Below are 20,190 nucleotides of genomic sequence, written 5' to 3' on the forward strand. Positions count from 1 at the left end.
TGCGATCGCAACGCCACCATTCCTCCCGCAGCGGCCGCTCGGATAACTGCACGACCGCGTGTGTTTGTTTGGGGCTATCGATTTTTGACAGCGTGTGACTGTTCTGCTTTGGCTTTAATCGGCTATTTTGGCGCCGAAACATATACGGTAGAAGAGGTGTTTCAGGGGTGCAAACCCCCGTCTCCCAGGCGGACGCGCCGCGAATTGCCACCGAAGCTAGGACGCACCCAGGTCGGGACGTGCTACCTGAAGTCACCGGTGAGGCATGACTGTATAAAAACAATTTTAATTGTGCCGCAAAACCCTATAAGCTAAAAGTGTATGCAAACATCACGCTCTTGTCATTTTGTACTAATCTCCATTAAAGGTTTCTACAAAAAGAGCTTTTTCCCGTTTGTTTTGACGCAAAAACGTGCTTTGCAGAAGTCATTTTAAAGAGTGTAGGGTCCTTAGGGGTCTGCAAAGAAGCCATACAATGTTTATATCGGTGTCCGCGTCTCGGACCACTGATGGGGATGGGGGGACAGTGGTTCGAATTGAACGGCACTAAGTGACTCATCAATTTTACATTACAAAGAAAGCCATGGTATAGAAGCTCTTTGCACTGTCGAAGCTATATACATGATGCAGCGCTTTTTGACTGAAGCATTATTCGTCCACACCTCATCAGTGTTAAGCATGTCCGAGTTCAGCGTGGAACGTGATTGAACCTGGCGGACCCTGGCTTCGGCTTTTAGTCCATCGCTATGGTACGGAAGTTAGCTGTTCTGTAGATATTTGTGTATATAGTCTAATATATAAAAAAAAAAAGAATTCATATACACGTACAATATTTGAATGTTGCATAGTATCAGTATTACCGTGTTTCGATTTCTTTGTCCAGAAACGACCGATGGTCAAAAATGTAGCATAAATTGAATGAATTTATTACACATACAACAAATGCGCTTTTTTCAATTTTTTTTCTTAGTTAATCCAGAATTAAAAAGGGGAACTTGTGTTATGAGCTTTTTATTCCTGGGGCCAATGGACCTTTTTTTCAATCGCCAGCGCCTTCCGTTAGCGCTCTATGGAATTATATAACTGCGAGGGTGTCGCGTCCTTTAGCCGAGCCCCCTAGTCGAGTTTTTGGATGCTAGGTAGCGCACGCTCGCCCGAACTGCAGCACCATTCTTAATCCATTCATGCATCCAGGCGAGCTAACGGTCTTCGAACGTTGTTGGGACCAGCTGCGTTGTAGTAGTAGTTGCTGTTGTTCTTTATTGGCGAAGACAAATAAAATGTACCAACTAGGCTCAACTAATTCCCGTAGCAAAAAAAACAAAAACAAAAAACACTGGAATGCGTGAGTGATACCTCGCTATTTTGGTACGCGGCCCACTCAATGGCCCATTAAAAAGAAGAAAGGTGGCCCATCCAAAAAAGGGCCGTGGACAGACGTGCTGCGTGCCGGTGTGCGACCATAACATCCTGAAAGATTGTCACCTGTCATGGCACGTGTTTCCGAAGGACGAGAAGCGCTGCACAGAGCGCTGCAAATCGTTTTCTGCCGTACGCAGGATTCCAACGCGAACGTAGACAACGTGGCTCTCGCAGGCGGCGCGACGGTCGCAGCCAAGTAGCAGCAGACGACGGAGCAGCGACCCTGACTGTTCCCATAATGCCTCACGCGCGCCGCTTGAGGGCGCGTGCTACTTTCCAGAAATGTCCATTGGCAGCCATGGCAATCGCACGAAAGCAGTCAAAATGGGTTAATTAGTTGAATAAATAACTTAAGAATTTAAACTAGGTTATTTTTATATTTCTTTCTAGGGGCCTAGTAAATTTCTAGATTTGACACTCCACCACGGTAACGTCTAACTGCGTTGTAAAATTTTGATTGAAAAAAAAAACGTTGTAGCGGGCGCTGCAAGCGAGAGAAATCTTACTTCTGTGCACGGCTTCAAACGCAAACTAAGCGGACACAAAGCACCAAGCTGGCTTCTCTTGCAGAGCCGACAGAGGGCGGATGTGGACATCACTGGCGCTCATGCCAGACTGTTTACGTACACGGATGGCGTTTCTCGCCTCGTAGTGCCCACTGCGATGTAGCCAACATTTCACCGCACAAACAATAATATTTTTTTTTGTTTTAAATTCATTATCGCACTCTTACCGACATGATGTTCAAACGTTTTCTCGCAGGTGCGCTCCGCTCCCAAAACCAACGAACCTAGGCTGCAAATACCATCGCCTTAATATCGGCGACTTCCCCAAATGCTGCTTGGCGGATGCGGTCTGCCGTTTTCCAAAGTCCGCTGAGAGTGGGAATGACACTATGTCTACAAATGACTATGAATAAACTCTTTAGTAGAGCTTCGCTTGGTTTACGTGTCAAATGGAAAGACTACGCGAGGTTTTTTTTTCCTAAAAAGCGACTGTGAATGGCAGAGATGCCATATATACGAGGGCACCGTAGTTTCTTCAATAGTCAGATCCGGATTAGCAATGCCAAGGTAGCAACTCTTCTCATTGGCCAACAGATTGATTGAAAGTTTGGATCTTGGTTTTTAATCCTTTGTGATATGACGTAATTGCCTTTTCAGCGGCATATTTTTACCTTTAAAGAACAAACCATGTGATGGGAGTTATTATTCTTTACAAAATGTTTACAAGACGGGCACTTTTGTTTGGATTCATACCATAACAAACAAAGGCTTCGCCATTCTTTTAATGGCCGCCGAAGTCTCTGCTCCCACCTGTCTCGCCTACCTCGACTGGCCGTTTCGCAAAGTGATGAGTGTTTCGTGTTGAACCAGGTGCTTGAGTGAGGCTTCCTAAAGTGAAGTAGTGTGTGTTTATCAGCTGTCGCGTGTGTTAGTAATAGGAAGAGACGCTGAGGTTTGGCTTTCATAGCGCGGTTTGTAACTTTCGTTTTCCTCTTTGTCTTCTCAGCGCGCTTTTATTTATTTATTTATTTATTTTTTGCTTGCGCGTGCAAACGCCGTTTTTTTTAGAGATGTCAGCTCCTTTAATGCGGCACCGTTGCTCTGTAAACTGCTGCCAGATGTGTGATCGCGACAGCGAGTCTTCCGGCATGCAGCCATGTCGCCCCGAAAGATGGCAAGCTGAATGCTATTTGGCTGGAGGCAATCGGGCGTTCGCGTAGCGACAAACGTGTCCAGGTATGTACTCGTCATTTCGCTCCGGAGGTCCTCGAGATCCGCCGCGGGTGCACCGACCGTCCGCGACTGAGACACAGCTGTTACGTAAAAAACCTGGCACAGCCAGGTTATTACGTAACAGCTGTCTTCAGAAGCCTTTGGACGTTCGATTTCTGTGGGGAGGCACTCACTTGATCGAATGACGTTTTAGCGAACGCCCACGTTTCATCGAACGACACTTTAGCGAATAGTCGGACGCCGCGAAGCGGCGTTTTCGGGTGGGCCAAATGAGTTAATATTTTTGTAATGAGTTGCCGCAGAGTGTCGCCGCGAAGCGGCGTAAAGCGCAGTGCGACGGATGGGTTAACGCGCGCCCCCGTTATTCGCTAAAACGACCATTCGCTCAAATGTCGCCGTTCGCTAAAATGTCATTCGCTCTTGTGATATGGACCCATTTCTGTGATAGCCGACAAATTTGTTTTCTTGGCTTCCCAACCATCTTACGTAAATTTGTTTGAATTTAATCTGTAGTGTAGCGGTCCCTTCCTATCTGTAAGGTGCCAATCCCCCACGACGAGTGATATTCTCTCTAGAGCCTGCGACGTCCAACATTTTTTTTTTTTTCATTGAGTTACGGTGCCAAACAAAATTTCCACCTTTTTTTCCTATGCCAACTTTGGTTGGTGTAACAAGTTTCTTGTCAAGTTACGGTGGTGGCCTAGTACCTGTGTGCCCAAAAGGAGCACCTCGCACAGCCGCGGTATTACAAAACAGCTAACCCCCCAAAAAAAGCGAAATTCCTATTGAGTGAAGCACGCGATTCTATTTTAGTTGATAACTAAATATTTAAACCAGGTGTCTCCAATTAAACTCGCCACACTCTTTTCGTGAGCTATGTTCTGACTGACCTAGTCAATATAATCGTCCAAGCAGTCTTAGTTTCCAAAGGACAAGCAAGAAACAAGAATTAGCTGATGGCTGTCATTGAGTGAAGCCGCCGATTTCATTTTTGTCATTAAAACAAGTTTCACACCGGCTCCATGTGGTTTAGCTCCATCGCCCTCACCCGGTAGACGATCTGGAGCACGACTGGGTTTAGGATGCCAACGAAAAAGTCGGCGTGATCCGTGATGCAGCAGCCACCAACCTTGGAGGCGACCTCCGGAACCTCCAGGGAGCAGGCGAACTCGCGGGCCGTCGGCATTAGCTGGTAGCGGCCGCAGCGGCTCCTGGTTGCATGTAATCTCCGTATCCTAAGAGCCAATAGCGACAACACTAACTTTTTTCCTTCAGTCTTGACAAACCGAGGCAGTTGGGTAACACCCGAGCCATTCAGTGGCCAATTCGTCGAAGCATGCGGCGTCCCGCACGAGAAGGTAGCAGTGACGCAGTCCTTTGTCCCGCCTAGAGCCACTCGATATGGCAGCGTAGCTGCCAGAGTAGCGCCACGCTTTTCCCTGTGCCGCCTCTCACCGCGATTGGTCACACGCGGTACCATAGCAACGAGCTGAGCTGGCTCGGTTTCCGTAGCAACCGAGAGACGACTCGTCACGTGACCTCTCAAGAGCCGTGATGTCATCGGTAAGATGGCAGCGCCCAGAGCTGGTGGATGCGAGTTTGTTTGTTCGGTGCGCGGAGTCGTGATGTGCCGCAGCTTGCCGACGATTTAGGGCTTCTTTGTGCTTTCTGACGTAGGTGTAACGTGAAGATCTGAAATATTGATACTTTATACCCTTTCTGTGCAAGATCGCTCTGGATATTAGCACCTGTGCGACAGCATCAGTAATATCGCCTCAGCGGCGATTTTGGTTTCCGGATGTGTTTGAGGATCGATAAGACATTTAGCAGGCAATTTTCGCATTCTCTTAGCTTTATTTGAACGTTGGAGTGTCTGAGAATCGATGCGAAATCTATGGGTCGCATGTTGAGCCTAGGGGAATTTGTTTTTGCCCAGGGTAACCGCATGATCACAAACTTTTAGCGAGGAAGCTCCTGCGATGTTCACGTTTTGTACTAGTCAATCAGGGAACCTGGGTTCCATCACCACCCCTGCCCGTTTCGATCTGGATGAGCATCGTACCAGCCTGCGGTTGTGTATTATTACTGCGTGGTGCACGTTAAAGACCTATAGACCCCAGGCTAACGGTTATACTGCATTGGCTAAATTTCTCATCTACAGCGAGTGACTCGTCCCAACTTTGAAATGGCTGACCAGCTACACGCTGGATAAACATTCACACAACTCCCAAGCATACTAATTAACGATTTTACGATATACGCAGCGCAAGTTCGTCTGCTTCTTTTAGTAGGGGTTGAGGTGACGTCAGAACGCCGAGCTCTGATTGGTTCTGAATAAAGAATAGTGGGTAAGCCTCAAGGCAGCTTGCTTTTAGTTCTACCCGCTCTCCTTCAATCGGAGTCACTCAGATCTCGGCGTTCTGACGTCACCACAACCCCTGCAAAAAGAAGCAGACGAACTTGCGCTCCACATAGCTTTTCGGATAAAATTTTCGCATTTTTCTAGCTTCCTTTGAAAGTCTTAATTTCTGAGAATCACAACGAAAGGTATACGGCGCGTGTAGGGCCTAGGGGAAATTGTTTCAGCCCTGGGTCACCGAATAATCACAGCATCTTTTAGCGAGGAAGCTTCTGCGATCTTTAACCTTTTTTACTAATCGCCAATTTTACGAATTGGCAGTTCTGAAGATTTGATATAACTTGCTTTCGTTGCAATAGCTTGCATTTGATCGCAGTGTTTTTGGTTTGTTTTTCAAGTGAAAAACTGGCGTTTGCTCAAGTGACGCATATGAAATGTCCTGCTATATAACAATCCATCAACACATGCTATTAAACTTAGATGCTCAGAGGTGTGTTCGTCTTTGTAATTAACATGTTACAGACGTGTTTATTTCTTACGAGTGTAATATTTATTTTCTGTAGCTGGGGCCGTTTTGTGCTCCTTAATGTCAGTGTGCTTAGTTCCAAATATCCTCTTTACAATGCCTACAAAGGCCAAAATGACGTCAGCCGACCCCAACTCACGCATTGGACACGAAAACTGCGTCGCTCGGATGTATGCGCTCGAGAGCAATCAATTCGTCTATAGATATTTGTATTCGCTTTCCTAGCCAATGAGTGTCCTGACAAAACGTATCATCACTTGCGAATGCCAAGCTCTACGGTGTGCTTAAAAAGCACGGTGAAAGCTTGGGGTCATCGTACCGGTGCCCTATCATGTCACAACTGCGTGATTTCACAGTTCTCTTTTGTGTTGAGGATTACAGGTAAGGAAGAAGAAGTTTAAAAATAATTTCGTGGCCCCTTTAACACGGATATGTGTGCTACACCAGATAGAAATATTGACTTTTTGAATGCCGGTAAACTTCCGAACGACCATTTGGCCTGTTGCCAAGAACACCTCATATCCGGCGTCCGTCTCTTTTGATGGCGTCAACGATTCCCTAGAGACCACCATGCCGTCCTTGGTTGAACCCCGTCGACGTCGCTCCTCAGCAGTCGGTGAGAAAATCTCATCTTGAAGGGATGATCGGGTCTTGAAGAAGTATGATGCTAAACATATACTCGCTCACTATGGGGCAGTCGAGCAGCAGTCATGTCCCGAGCCAATCGTCCTGTTGTGGCCGGCGTAATCGGATTTTGTTCCATCGGAGCGAAGTCCGAAAGTACTAGGACGGTACGTTCGTCCCACGAAGCGGCCGCCATCCCGGCGGCGCCGAAAACCACTCGCCTTGTCCGTGCACGTACGATACTATAGCAGCTCTTGTCGCCCGACAGTCCCCGGGTTGCAAATCGTCTCACTTTTCAGAAAAAACAGGCACCATTCCTCCAGAGGTTCGTGCCGTACCGCGATGCCAAGCGTCTTATACCACTTTTCAATGAACGAATGGAGATATTAACTAGACTACAAAGGTTGCCGCCCGGCGTCGCTAGAAGCTCGGTTACCATGGCAACCTCCCAGGCCCAAAATGGAGATCCCTATTAGCGCTTCTGACGTCGTGCATCTAGATAATTTTGCTTCGTGTCGCTACTCTGGCAGCTACGCTGCCATATAGAGTGGCTCTAGTCCCGCCTAACGAAGGACAGCGGGAGTTCCAATACCAGCGGGTGTCGTCCAGCCGCGCCCAAGGCTCGGGAGGTTCAGACGGTGCGCTGTCTTCGTGCCTGGCAACCGTCCTCAATGTGTCCACGTGGTATCTTCGATAAGACGCACCGGAAGTCGAGACGCTGCGTAGTACGTACGTCGTTCAACTCCGCAGCAAAGTCAATCCAACAGCAAATCCAAAGTTGAGGGGCGGGACGTACTTCTACTCCGCTCAGGTCGAAAGAGCGAGAATTCCAAATATGGAGAGGTTGGGACTCCGGCTAAATTACGTCCTCTAACGTAAATATTACTAAAAAAAGAAAAAAACATTTTAAGCGGAACATTTGTTTTGTCACATGCTTGTCCCAATTAGGCTTTAAAAAAAACACACACTTTTTTTTCTTTGCAGTTACCCTTTAAAGACCCCAGGCTAGCGGTTGTACCGCACTGGCAAAATTTCTCATCTAAAGCTGAGACACCAGACACCCACTGAGGCAGACTAACTCCCGGCTGTATAAACACACACAAAACAATTTTCTTGGGGAACCTGGACGTCTGCGCGAAACTTTTGCTGCGCAGGGGACCCGAAACACTTGTTCGCTCGGGAGAAGTGTGTTTGGGCTTCTCGCCGCAGCGGGGCGCCAGTCACGTGGCTCTCCTCTCATCCGTTGTCTGCCGCTCCCCTTTTTCCATATCGGCGGCCGTTTCTCGTGGCGATCTGCCAGGCTTTGTCAGTATATAGTGGCTATGATCATTGATAAGAGCTCATGCCGGGAAACACTTTTTCACGCGCTTCTGCGCGAAAAATAAAGTAAAAACAAAACAAGTTTTATTTATCTGGCCGGCAACGATCTCCAGAAGAGAGTCATAAAGCTCTCATTTATTAGTGAACCAACTTGGGGCAGTAACCTTCACAACACCAACCGGCGCAAAAAAAAAAAAAAACGAACCGACACTTACATTTAAATGAAGTGCTCCGCTAGAAACTGAAATTATTTTTATTTATAATATTAATATTATTATCTAGATATATGCGAGTAAAGTGAAAACATATAGAACTTTTTTTAAAGTTTTGTCTCATTAACAAAAGAAATAAAGAATCCGATGCATTAAAAAAAAAAAAACTTCTTACAAAAGCTACATGACGGTGACTAGTGCCACTAAACAAGCTACACTTCAGAAAAACGACACTTGTTCATATCGTGGCTTAAAATCATGGGTGCCAGTTATCTGAAGCTTTATCTGAAATCACAGGGAACGGTTTTCCGTCCTCCACAAATCTTTAAACAGTTCGCGACAAAGCAAAGCAATGTTACATGAGCTTCCTAACCCCGAATATAATGCTGAGGAAGTCGCACATTTGAATCATGACTATTGGCAATTGCGTCTGCACTGCACAAGCACCAAAATGGCGACGCCCACAACAATGTTAGAGAACAGAGTGCCGATACTCTCAGCGCAGCTAATTTGGTGGCTCAAGTGACGCGCGGTATTTCCGTAGTAGGGTATTTCCGTTCAGCCCTGCACGATCTTAGGTTGCTCACGAACCACGCTTGTAGCGTTTGCAAGCGTTTGTCCACAAGCGCTAACCTAGCACACAAAAATAGAATCAACAAAACTCCCGTTTGCAAAGTCTTATCAGGCTTTTCGCTAGGAGCCTGCCGAAGTCCAGTTACACGTGCAACGCGTGCTAATGTTTGCAGCCTTATAACTGTATGAAAGCAAAAATTGATCCTGCTTTAAAACAGTTCGATCTTATTTTGATTATTCAGTCTAATTACTTATATACGCGTAAGGTGCCTAATGTTATTGAGAAGCTCGTGTTTTTTGGCTCGTGTAAATAAATTACGCAAAACAGAAAGCTAAAACTCTTTGAAAATGTGCTTTGAAAATGTGACGCCAACAGTTGGAAATGAACGCAAACGTTTGAGAGCATGACGTAAACAGGATAAAAAGATAAAAAAAAAACATAGAAGAAATTGCTCTATGAACGACGTCCACCTGAGCCTAACACTGTCAAAAAAGAACTTACGTTGTGGACACCCTAAGGAAACCTGTCAACAAAAAAATAAACTAGTATTTTTCGTGCTCCCAAGTGTATTTCACTTGTATAGATTTCACATACGCCCACAACGTTAGTTCTTGTTTTGACGATATTAGACTTAGGTGGACGTCTGCTGAAACTTTTGAAACTTAGGGTGATAATCAGAAATGCTGCGAGCGCAAGCTTCTACCTTTGGCCCGAGCTCCCGCTGCACGAGTACTGTTGCAGCTGAAGTACAATCGAACACAAAGAGCTGACGTTCGTATCCCTAATTGTGCAGGGATTCCACACCTTGCAACTGAGGTCAGACTTTCCAAAGGGTCTATTGAGCTTTCCATAAGCACTCTTCGTAGCTTGAGCGTCACATGCGACTCCTGTTTTATGTTTCGCACTTCCGTACCCTGAAGGAATATTTTTTCCAGACGTCCACTTCGGCTGCCAAGTAAGATGTCATGACCAACCCTTAGGAGAAGCACAAAGATTACTCCCAGTGGAAGAGGGAGAAGGGACACAAAATGGCTGTTATTTATTATGCCCCCTATAAAGCGACAAATAGAAATAATCGACACCGATAAGCCTCAAGCAAATGAGGCAATATATCCCCGCCCCTGCCCGTTTCGATCTGGATTAGCATCGTATTGACGTGTGGTCGTGTATCACTACTGCGTGGTGCACGTTAAAGACCCCAGGCTAGTGTACTGCCTGGGGTTAAGTCCTGTACTGCCTGGGGTTAGGGCTTGTACTGCACTGGCTATATTGCTAATCTGCAGCTGAGAGATAAGTCGCATGTTGAGGCAGACTAATTTCAGATTGTTTAAACTTACACACAGAGACAAATGGAGCACGCACGCAAAGGTATCTTTGACAGGCTTGCTGTCTCTCAGTGCTTCCGAAGTAATCACGAGCGATTTCAAGCCTGCCAAAGATACATTCACGTGCGTGCTTGAGGCTTGAGGTGTTGGTTGTCTCTATTGGCCACTCTCGTTGGACTTGGGCATGAGCGTAGCGGTCCCGCAACCGCCCAGAGCGGCAGTGCAACCGGGAGCTCGCGCTGTTACTTTGAAGCATGCTCTTCAGCGCGCACCAGGAGCAGGGGTGCTATGTTGCGCTTTTTGCACTCCCAGGAGACTTGGAAGAGGGAAGTGACGTCAACGACACAGCAAACGCAGATTGGATGTTGACAGAAGGAAACGAAATCAACATCCAATCTTCGTTTGCTGTGTCGTTGACGTCACTTCCCTCTCCCTAGTCTCCTGGGAGTGCAAAAAGCGCAACATAGCACCCCAGGACACCCTGGCTGCGGTAGCCAGAGGTCACGCTCTTCTAAAGGCCCATAAACACAGTTGCGTTTTAGAGCGTTTAGGTGTGTTTGACAGCGTGGCGGCTGCGAAAAGCCAAGGAATCCCGGCTTCGTATGTCGCGTGCCAAACTACACCTTGAATGGAATTCCAACGTTTATACGAAGCATAGATGTGCCGGTGACTCGCTCTCGTTTCTCGGCGCAGTGCAGTCAAACGCACTAAAACGCAACTGTGTGCATGGACATTTAAAACCCTATTAGGCATGTCACTTATTCTTACCCTTCGCAAACATCGATATTTTCCCTGTGTCATCAAGGAACACGATCGCTTTCACTGAAGCAACGTATAAAACCAAATTTTCGTTTCTAGGTATACGTATGTATTCATTTGTGCTCGTAAAGAGCAGGCGCCACAGAGCGGAATTTAGCCCGTACAATGAATGCCTCCGTGGCCCGTCTAAGGGTTGATAATGATAGTAGTGCGACATATTGTTGGGCAGTGATAGTCCACAGCGAGGCATCACGAAGGATTGGCCTAAGTTGATCGCAGGTGTGTGGCAGCTTCGCGACAAAGTTGCAGAACTTCTGGCTAGTCGCTAATGGGCATATTAGTTATTCTTTTTTGCAACGTTTCAAAAGTACCGACCACTGGAGCCATGAATTGTAATTCTGTTGTGTGCATGTTTAAACAGAGGGAGTTATTCAGCCCTGAACGCGTCTGGTGCCTTCGTTAGAGAAGAAAGCCAGTGCGGTATACCGTTGGCAGTCTTAACGTCTTTAACGTTCATCACGCAGTAGTGATGCGCGACTGCACTCCGGTACGATGCTCATCCAGATAGAAACGGGAAGGTGCGGAGTTCCTTCACAATCTTGCGTATGACGAGGTTGGACAATGTCGGCGAGAGGATGACGCTTTGGGGAACTAATCAAACAGGGGGATACGTGCGAGGTTGTTTGGCACCGGAGCTAATTTCGAAGGTACCGTTTTAAGGAAACCTTTGACGGCGTTGACGATGCGGGTTCCCGCCCCGCATTCCTCGAGTGCTTTGATCACTGCCGAATGGTTCAATGTGTCGAAAGCTTTATAGAGGTCGACTGTCACTAGGAACCCCGGTACTTTGTTGGTACCGCGGCGCTACTTGTTTACCATGTTGGCAACCATGAGCAAACGAATGCCGAAATATGCAGAGCATCGCCATGGCCAGGTATGATTCTGATGAATTTAGTTTTCTAAGCTGCCAATCACGCACAGACGCAATCATCGCAGGTGTTCGCTCACCTCAAAGAGCTCCCGGTTGTTTTATCACAAGGGCATGACGTCATAAAACATTTAGTTTCGAGTATCGTCGTTCTGACGGTCTCACGCAATTAAAAGTGGAAGATTTATTTGTGGTTCAGTCGTTAAACACGTCATGGCTTACTTTTTTTGTTTAACATATTGTCTTTGATGAATGGTCGAATCAAGCGTGCGACGGCCCAAGCCTACACTTAATTTTAATTCCGCGTACTTTCTACGAAGTTACCTCGCGCTACAGGCCCCGGCTCGGCAAAAGCTATTCGCGTGTGCGGACGTGCCAAACGCACTGACTGAAGTTCCACTGGCATTTCAGCGTCGTCGCAATCACATTTCTCCGAACGAACAAACTTCTCGAACTGAACTCGTGCGACCTGCCGTGACGTAAATCTGTCAACCGCGGCAGGAGGTCCATTTCTGCAAAATATAATCGGCGCGCTCTGAACAGAGCACATAGTTTTCGTTTGGAGCGTCCGGAAGGCTGACTCTCTACTCTTCGACCACCATGTCTGGAAACCTGGGACATCTGTTGGCTTTGCTCTTTTCCTTGGCCGCGGTGTTGCTTTTTATCGATGAAACGTCAGCCGACGTAAGACTGGAACGCGTCACAGTGCGTCGGGGTGAGACCTTGCTCTCTCAGGAGCCTTTGAGTGTAGTCTGTACTAGAGTGCACTCGGAACACCAACCAGTAATCTTTCTTCAATCGCCCGAGAATCTGGATGCTTGGGGTGCGATGCCGCTCGCCTTTCTCATTGGCTAAAGAGATTGGAGGAAGACCACGCCGAGTCCACGTTCATCTGCTTTTGCGCAAGGGTTGCAGTGACGTCAGAACGCTGAGCTCTGATTGGTTCTGACTGGAAGGATAGTGGGTAGACCTCAAGGCAGCTAGCATTCAGGTCTACCCACTACGCTCTAAGAAATGTCTGCGCGTCTACATACCCGCCAAAAACACTCAACGAGCCAATCACTGCGATCTACGAAATAAGTCCAGGGAAGGATGAGGCGGAACATCTGTTTAGACCTCAAAATTAAGTCTGCGCTGTGGCATTACGCAATGCAAGCATGACGCTTCGCATTGCGTAATGCCACAGAGCAGACTTCATTTTTAAGTCTAAACGGATGTTCCGCCTCATCATTCGCTGGACTGGTCTCCTAGACAACAGAGATTGGCTCTTTGAGTGTTTTGGGAGTAAGTAGACGCGCTGGCATTTCTATCCTTTAATCAGAACCAATGAGAGCTCGACGTTCCGATGTCATTGCAACCCAAGAAGCAGACGAACTAGCGCTCGGCATTGATTGGTGTTCCGAGTTCACCTCAGAAAAGTGTGTATTCAGGATTGCAGTGCGGAGACGCTGGTAAGATTAAAGCCCCTTTATACGGAAAAGTAGCGACATCCTTTGAGGAATGACGTCTGCTATCTTGGGCCAAACCAGACGGCGCTACCGTCGAGGCGCGGGTGTAAAAAATCAAAACATAAAGATAAAAGGAGTGCGCGTTAGACAAGGAGAAAGAAGGAATGCCTACGTTGTCGGAGTGCAGTGCATGCTATGAGCTCATGTCGCTAATGAAATATCGCTGACTGTGCAACGTCACGGCTTTCATCGTCTTTCTTTGAGCACATCCGTCGAGGCTGGTAGACCGAGACAGTGCACTTTTAGCCTGTGTGTATGTATTCGTGTGTCTTTCAGCCTTTGACTGCGCTCTGACTCAAGTATAGACCTTTTCCACAAGGGCGCCGCCATCTTGAATTGTCGTCACTTCCAGTATGGGCGAAAACATTGTTTTGCCATCGCCACGCCAATAGAAGACATTGAGGATATAAACCTAACCGTCACACATTCTCGTTTTGGCTCCCCTCTATTTTTTTTTGCTAGTTACATTTTGAAACGTTTTATTATTTTGTCGTCGCCCATACTGGAAGTGACGACAATTCAAGATGGCGGCGCCCCGTCTGCTATGTTGGGCCAAACCAGGCGGTGTTACAGTCGACGCGCGGGTGTAAGAAAGCAAAACATAAAGATAAAATGCGTTCGCGTCGGAGGAGGAGGGAGAAGATGTCACTATCTTTTTTTTTTTTTATTCGGGGCATTAGGTAAGATGGGTGTTGTCCCAAACCTAAAAGACGAAGCCTGTGAATGACGTCAGCGTTAGTGCATCTTCGAACCACCCCAAGCGGCAAACATGCTGAAGCTCGACGAGCGCCTCAAAATCGGCAGACGCGTGCAGCTTTGCGTCGCCGCTTGGTGGCGTCGCGCTCGCGCACTGCGTCGATCCACTAGTGATGATGACATTCGTGTGTGTGTTTGTGTGTGATTGGGGGTGGGGGGGGGGGGGGGGGGGTCTAACGCAGACTGCTTTTAATGCGGAATCGCTAGAACTTAAACGTGTCTAGTGGCGATCAGTCGAGGTTTATTTTCGATGGAGTCTCGTCCTTCGCTAATCCGGTCTGGTTAATCACAATCATTGTGGATCACACGACGAGTAGCACGATTCCTGGTTATTCCCTGTGTTTGCTAATCCCAGATGTCGGCGGAAAGAGGTGCAAAGTCGGGCGGGCTACCTCCGCCCAAATTGCGTCGAGGCAAACAGTTATAAAAAAGATGCATGTCCAAAATAAGCCCTTTAAAAAAAATGTATTTGTTCATTTCAGTGTCCTCTAAAAAACAAAACAAGAAGTTGGTATTCAGTGTTTCTTTAAAGGTGCCTTTAGGAGGTTTCTGAGATCGCCTAAATATGGCGATAACTCACTCTGCGGGCTCTAAGCTCCCTAGAAATCCATAAATCATAAAGATGTGCGGCTGAATTTCTTATTAAGAAAGCAATCAAAGATCGAACCCACCGAGGTTATCTCCGTCGATGGGAGGAGCGTTGATCCGGCAGCCAGCACGACATGTGACCAATGAAAACGCCACATTGCGTTGAGATTGCAAACGCTGTTAGTACAAAATGCTCTTGTAGATGACTAAGGCAAACAAAAGTTGTCGAAAAATGTAAATTTAACATAATACTGCAATAATCGTCTCAAAAACAACGCAATGTACTATTTTTTTTCTTCTTTTTTGTCCTTTTCGGGAGTGACGTGTCCGGTCGTCAGTTCTCGAGCGCGCGCTCGCTGGGTTGTCCGGGTACAGTATGCTGGAAGACTCGAGACCGGAGCAGCTCGCGTGAGGCGTGTTCACGGTGTAAGATACACTCTTTAGGTGAGGACACGGCAGGGCTGAATGCGCGGCGCGAGCAATCAGATAGCGTTCGTTCGACGGGCATCCGAAAGGCTGCATCATTCCGCGGCCACCGTGCCCGCGGCTGACAGTGTCACCGGCGGCCAAACGGCGAAACTGTGTGAGAGCGAAAAAAATTATCTCGTTGCCATGACAGCCCGGTACAGCGTGGTCTTCCTGCCCGTGCGACAATTTTGCTGGAGCTCTGCGCGTGTGGAGCATGAGGCTGCACGAGCCGTCTTTGCCGTGCCCACGGGTCGACGAGTCATCTGCCGGCGCCGCTCGAAACCATAGTGAGAAAGAGAGTGAAAAGCGAATTTTATCTGCACTGCGCGAGGAGCGCGCTGTCCTCACCTGAAGAGTATTATCTTACACCGTGCGTGTGATGTAGATCGCGATAAGTGTCGACACAGGCGCATCGGCAGTAGGGTCAGTATGGTTACAGTCTTCTAGAAAGTTGTAGTGGCAAGAGCGGCGGCCGCCCCGTAAAGATTTTGCATAGAGTAATATACATAAGGTAAAGAGCGGACACTGCCATAGGCCCCAGCGGCCCAGATAGACCAGTGACAGGTAGCGCTCCTAGCGGGCGGTATTAAGTATAATCTGATTCCGTTTCCGGTCAAATTAGTTTCGGTTTCGGTTTGGGCGTTTTTGCTCCGGTTCTCCGGTACCCTTATCTCTCTCTTTCCTCCCCGCCTCGCTCGGCTCTCGGGAGCTTCTTGAATCTCAAGGCGCTGTTCTTTTTTTTTTTTTTTTTTTAATATCGACGCACTTTTGCTTTATTTTTTACGATATAGGCCGTGCAAAATGTGTCAAACTATATTTCAACTTACTTCACAAAGCAGAAGTATATATATTTATTGTTCTTTTTCTATTGTACAACATTGAAGTTACACAATTGCCGCATTGACTGCTGGCTGGTGGAGCATTTTGGGGTCAACAACAGTGAGTGGTTCGAACACATTTTATTGGAGCATATTCGTATATACAGGGTGTCACAAATGAAAATTTACACGGTCTTTTTTACCGCAAAAATAAACTAGGCATCGCCGAACGCTCATTTTCCGCCCAAAGGTAGAGCTAGAGGTCACAACCAGATGCCAAAGTTTCAGCCCGATCCGATTACTGAATCAAAAGTTATAACTGATTTTCTGAAAATTTCAATGGGAAAATGGAGCCCATTTTTGCTCGTTTTCGGTTTCTGGTGCCATAGAGCCCCATGTGTTTGAAAACTCCGTCGGCCACAATTTTCCCATTGAAATTTTCAGAAAATCATTTATAACTTTTGATTAAGTTATCGGATCGGGTTGAAACTTTGGCATCTGGTTGTGACCTCCAGCTCTACCTTTGGGCGGAGAATGAGCGTTCGGCGATGCCTAGTTTATTTTTGCGGTAAAAAAGACCGTGTAAATTTTCTTTTGTGACACCCTGTACATTATTTACTTCAGAAGCTCTGTATGTTTTATCCGAAAGAGATCGATACCCACAAAAATAAATGAATATAAAGGACTTCAGCATTTCATACACTTCGTAATAGATTCTTAGCGGAAACAAGTTAACAAAACCTTTCCATGGAGAACATGCTGTATGATACATTCACTTTCACGCTGACTCGGGTGCGGGAAGTAAGTACAAAAATAAATAAAACATCGGAATCATTACCAGTCATAAGAGTATAATAACAGTGCGAAGCATACGCCGGATAGTACAAATTCCCGATTTCCGGCAAATATAAAAAACACCAATTTGCATAGCCTCAAACTCACTGCGGGCGAGCCATTACCAAACAATGAAAGCTCTATTCGAAATCTGAAAAGATTGAACGTCCCTAAACATTCCCCGAAATCGTTCAGAAAAGAAATATGGCTTCAGAAAAAAGCGGCTAAAAAACTATGGACAGTGGATACAAAAGTGCATACATTTTCTTTCAAATATTTTTAGCCTCTATACACTATTTTCTATCGAAATTTTGTAGAAAGTGGACAAATATTTTTGTTAGCTCGGAGCCGTGATACACATTCGCTGGAAAAAGGGGAAACAAAAATTTGGAGAGCAAGCTGCACCGCCCACTTAATAAGCACTTTTTGTTTTTGGTTTGGCAACCGCCTCTGTTAATACACTGCTAACAGTTAAACCTGTCTCGTTCTTACTAGCCACTGAAGAGTGCAACCGAACTTTGTCCAAAATCCGGTTAAGAAATCAAACACGTCAACACAAGCGTATTCTGCAAAACAATTTTAAAAACCCTTTGTGGTACTCCTCTGGGCAAAGGCTAAAACCACCCAGACCTCAAAGTGTGCTATACAAGGCGGAACACACTCCTCGAACATGTGTCACACTCTCTATTATAGAAAAAAAAGTGATTTTCTAGTTGCTGAATGAAATAAAAGGCAGCCTGTGATGGTACTACTAAGTTCCCGAAGAATTTTCTATGCACTTGGTATGCTTTAGGAACAAGACAGTACTGGTGAGGCCTGGTCAAGTTATTAGACTCATCCGATAGCAGCTGTGAACAGCCACAGCTGTAAGTTGTCTGTTCAAGCAAAAGCTTGATCAAATAGCCCCAAGCGTAATAAAAAAGTGGACGAGTCATCATTTATGTTAGACCTGGTGTCTGATGCCAGCTCAGAAATATCCTCTAGTGGCAGGAAGTTATCAATTGGAAGACGTTCTACAATGTCTGAAATTAAACTTTCATGGTGCGAAGATATTTGCAACTCCTTTAGGAGGTGAGCCTTGTCATCCTCTACGTTTTCATTGTCCGACAGTTTGAACACTTTCTTTATGCAGTTGTGTTTTAGTCCTGAGGTGAACTGATGCACATTTTGAGTTTGTCTTGCAGCCCAGCATTTGTCGTATATAGCTCCAAAAACGTTCTCAAGTGTGTCTTGCTGCAGGCGTCGTGTGAGTAAGGACTTAAGGTCATGGCTGCTTGAAGGCTCATCCCCGAACATGAGGACACTTTTTATAGTAACTTGCCACCCAATGATGGCTTATGGCTGCCTCCTACTTTGGAACTGCCATGCTGAAATCCGTCCGAGTTACTGGTGGAGAAAATCAAGTATTTCAGATTCTCCCTTCAGAATGGCATGACGCAACTTCTGCCCTGTCTTCTTGAATTTTTCTAGCTATTTAGACATTCAAAACGTATGCACATCCTATCACAGAAATAGGCTGTAGCCATGGCTGTCCCAGGAAGTTCCTTGGCATGAACAAGGGATATGATTGCAAGAAAGAGTGAGGCACTCAGTACGTGTGGGGAACAATTTTCTTCTATGTTAGAAAAAGGTTCTTGAAAAAATGTGTCTCTCAGTAAGTTTCGGAGCCAACTGCAAGCTCATCTCATGGATAGAACAATAAAGTTCAACAATAGAAGACCACTCAATGACCTCATTTCCAATGCAAAGTTTGTGGGCTTGGAGACTGCTCTTGGTTGTTCTGGGATGGTGCGGAACATCAAAGACAAAGTAAACGGGCTCGTTGTCAAGTTCAAAAAATGGCTTATCACCACACACACCAAGCTTACGTTTGAAGCCCCTAACCACAGAGCACAGCCTTTACTGTGAAGCCAACAGTCTTAAGCTCCGAATGAGAGAAATGAGGAGACTGCGTTAAAGAGAAGACGTTGTTGGAGTGTGCACAACAGTGTATGCAAGGGGCTAAACGCATCTCCTGGAAATTTCAGACAGCATAACAACCAATGCTCTATCTACAGTGTTAAAGGTTCGTTAAACGCCGTCATCAGTAAACCCATGGACGACGTCGTGTGCAGGGTCGAAAGTTAAATTCTTTTTTTTAAAACAATCTCATCGAAAATCAACATGCACACACGTTCAAGTGCAGCCAGACAGCCCGGCCGAAGCAACAGCGCGAGAAGCTCGAACCGATCGGAGCATGCGAGCACGCGGGCGGTCATGCGTCACCTTGATTGATGCAAAGTCGACCGAACATGATGCAGCAGAAAGCACAGATGGACGGCACGCACGGTACAGACGAACGACGCAGGGACGAGTAGAGGCCATGCAGAATGATGCAGAGGCGACGGCGTGCAGGCAGGTAGGCCATGGCAGGCGCCATTCATCACGTGGTTTTTGTGACGTATTTGATTTAAACTATTTAGTCGTTTTAAGTACTTTAAACAATTTTAAAGCATTGCCATTTAAAAAATAAATACTTTTCACAGAAAGAGTTTAAATTAATTTTAACCAAATTGCAGAAAAGCGCCACGAAGCGGAGGGTATGAAACGCACTATCTGGGCCGCGAATCGGCTCCTGTGTCCTCTCCTTACGTTTACTATATTACTCTATGGATTTTGCGCGTAGACGACATCGTGGCGCTGCTGTTCTGAGCCCTAGGAACGCGCCTCCGTCAGGCTCGTCGGCGGCGCTGCTCGGCGTGCGCTGCTGTGGTTTGAGTGGAGCTTTTCGCGACGCAGAGCAATTGCTCATGTGAAAAATGTAGGTCTGCCTTTGAACGAATGCCTCTAGAGTGTGTGCTATTCTTCACTTCAAATTTTCGCGTGTTTTGAGGGAGATTATTGGATTTGCGCTGCGCCCTATAGGAGCCCGCCCCGTCAGCCCCGTCGTCCGCGTTGTTCGGCGCGTACTACTGAAGTTTGACTGGAGCTTTTCGCGACGCAGAGCAATTGCTCATGTGAAAAATTGTGGTTTTTCCTATGGACGAATGCTTCTCGCGTGCTATCCATTACTTTCAATATTAGCGTGTTTTTGATGGCGATTATTTGATCAATACCGACTCCCCCCGCCCCTTTTCCAGTAGCAAGAGATCATTCAGCAACGCTATCACTTGGGCTGGCGAAAGAAACCACGCGATACTGATATAACAAGAAAAAGTAGACTAATAAATCTCAAGAAATCTCGCACTCTTTCATTGGTGAGCGGAACAATAAACTGGTGTATTATTTTTTTGTCATCGCGTTGCTGACGCGAGGACCAGCGTTTGTGTAAGTGCAAGTCTACCTTCAACTAAAGACAATTTGCCATATGTTCGCAAGTTGCAGTGGCAACTTGGCCGTTCCCAAACGCGCTCATTGTTTATGATCTATCAAAAGTGGTAATACACTTCAT

The sequence above is a fragment of the Ixodes scapularis genome, unplaced genomic scaffold (assembly GCF_016920785.2).
Source record: "Ixodes scapularis isolate PalLabHiFi unplaced genomic scaffold, ASM1692078v2 PGA_scaffold5__190_contigs__length_132052651, whole genome shotgun sequence".
Lineage (NCBI taxonomy): Eukaryota > Metazoa > Arthropoda > Arachnida > Ixodida > Ixodidae > Ixodes > Ixodes scapularis.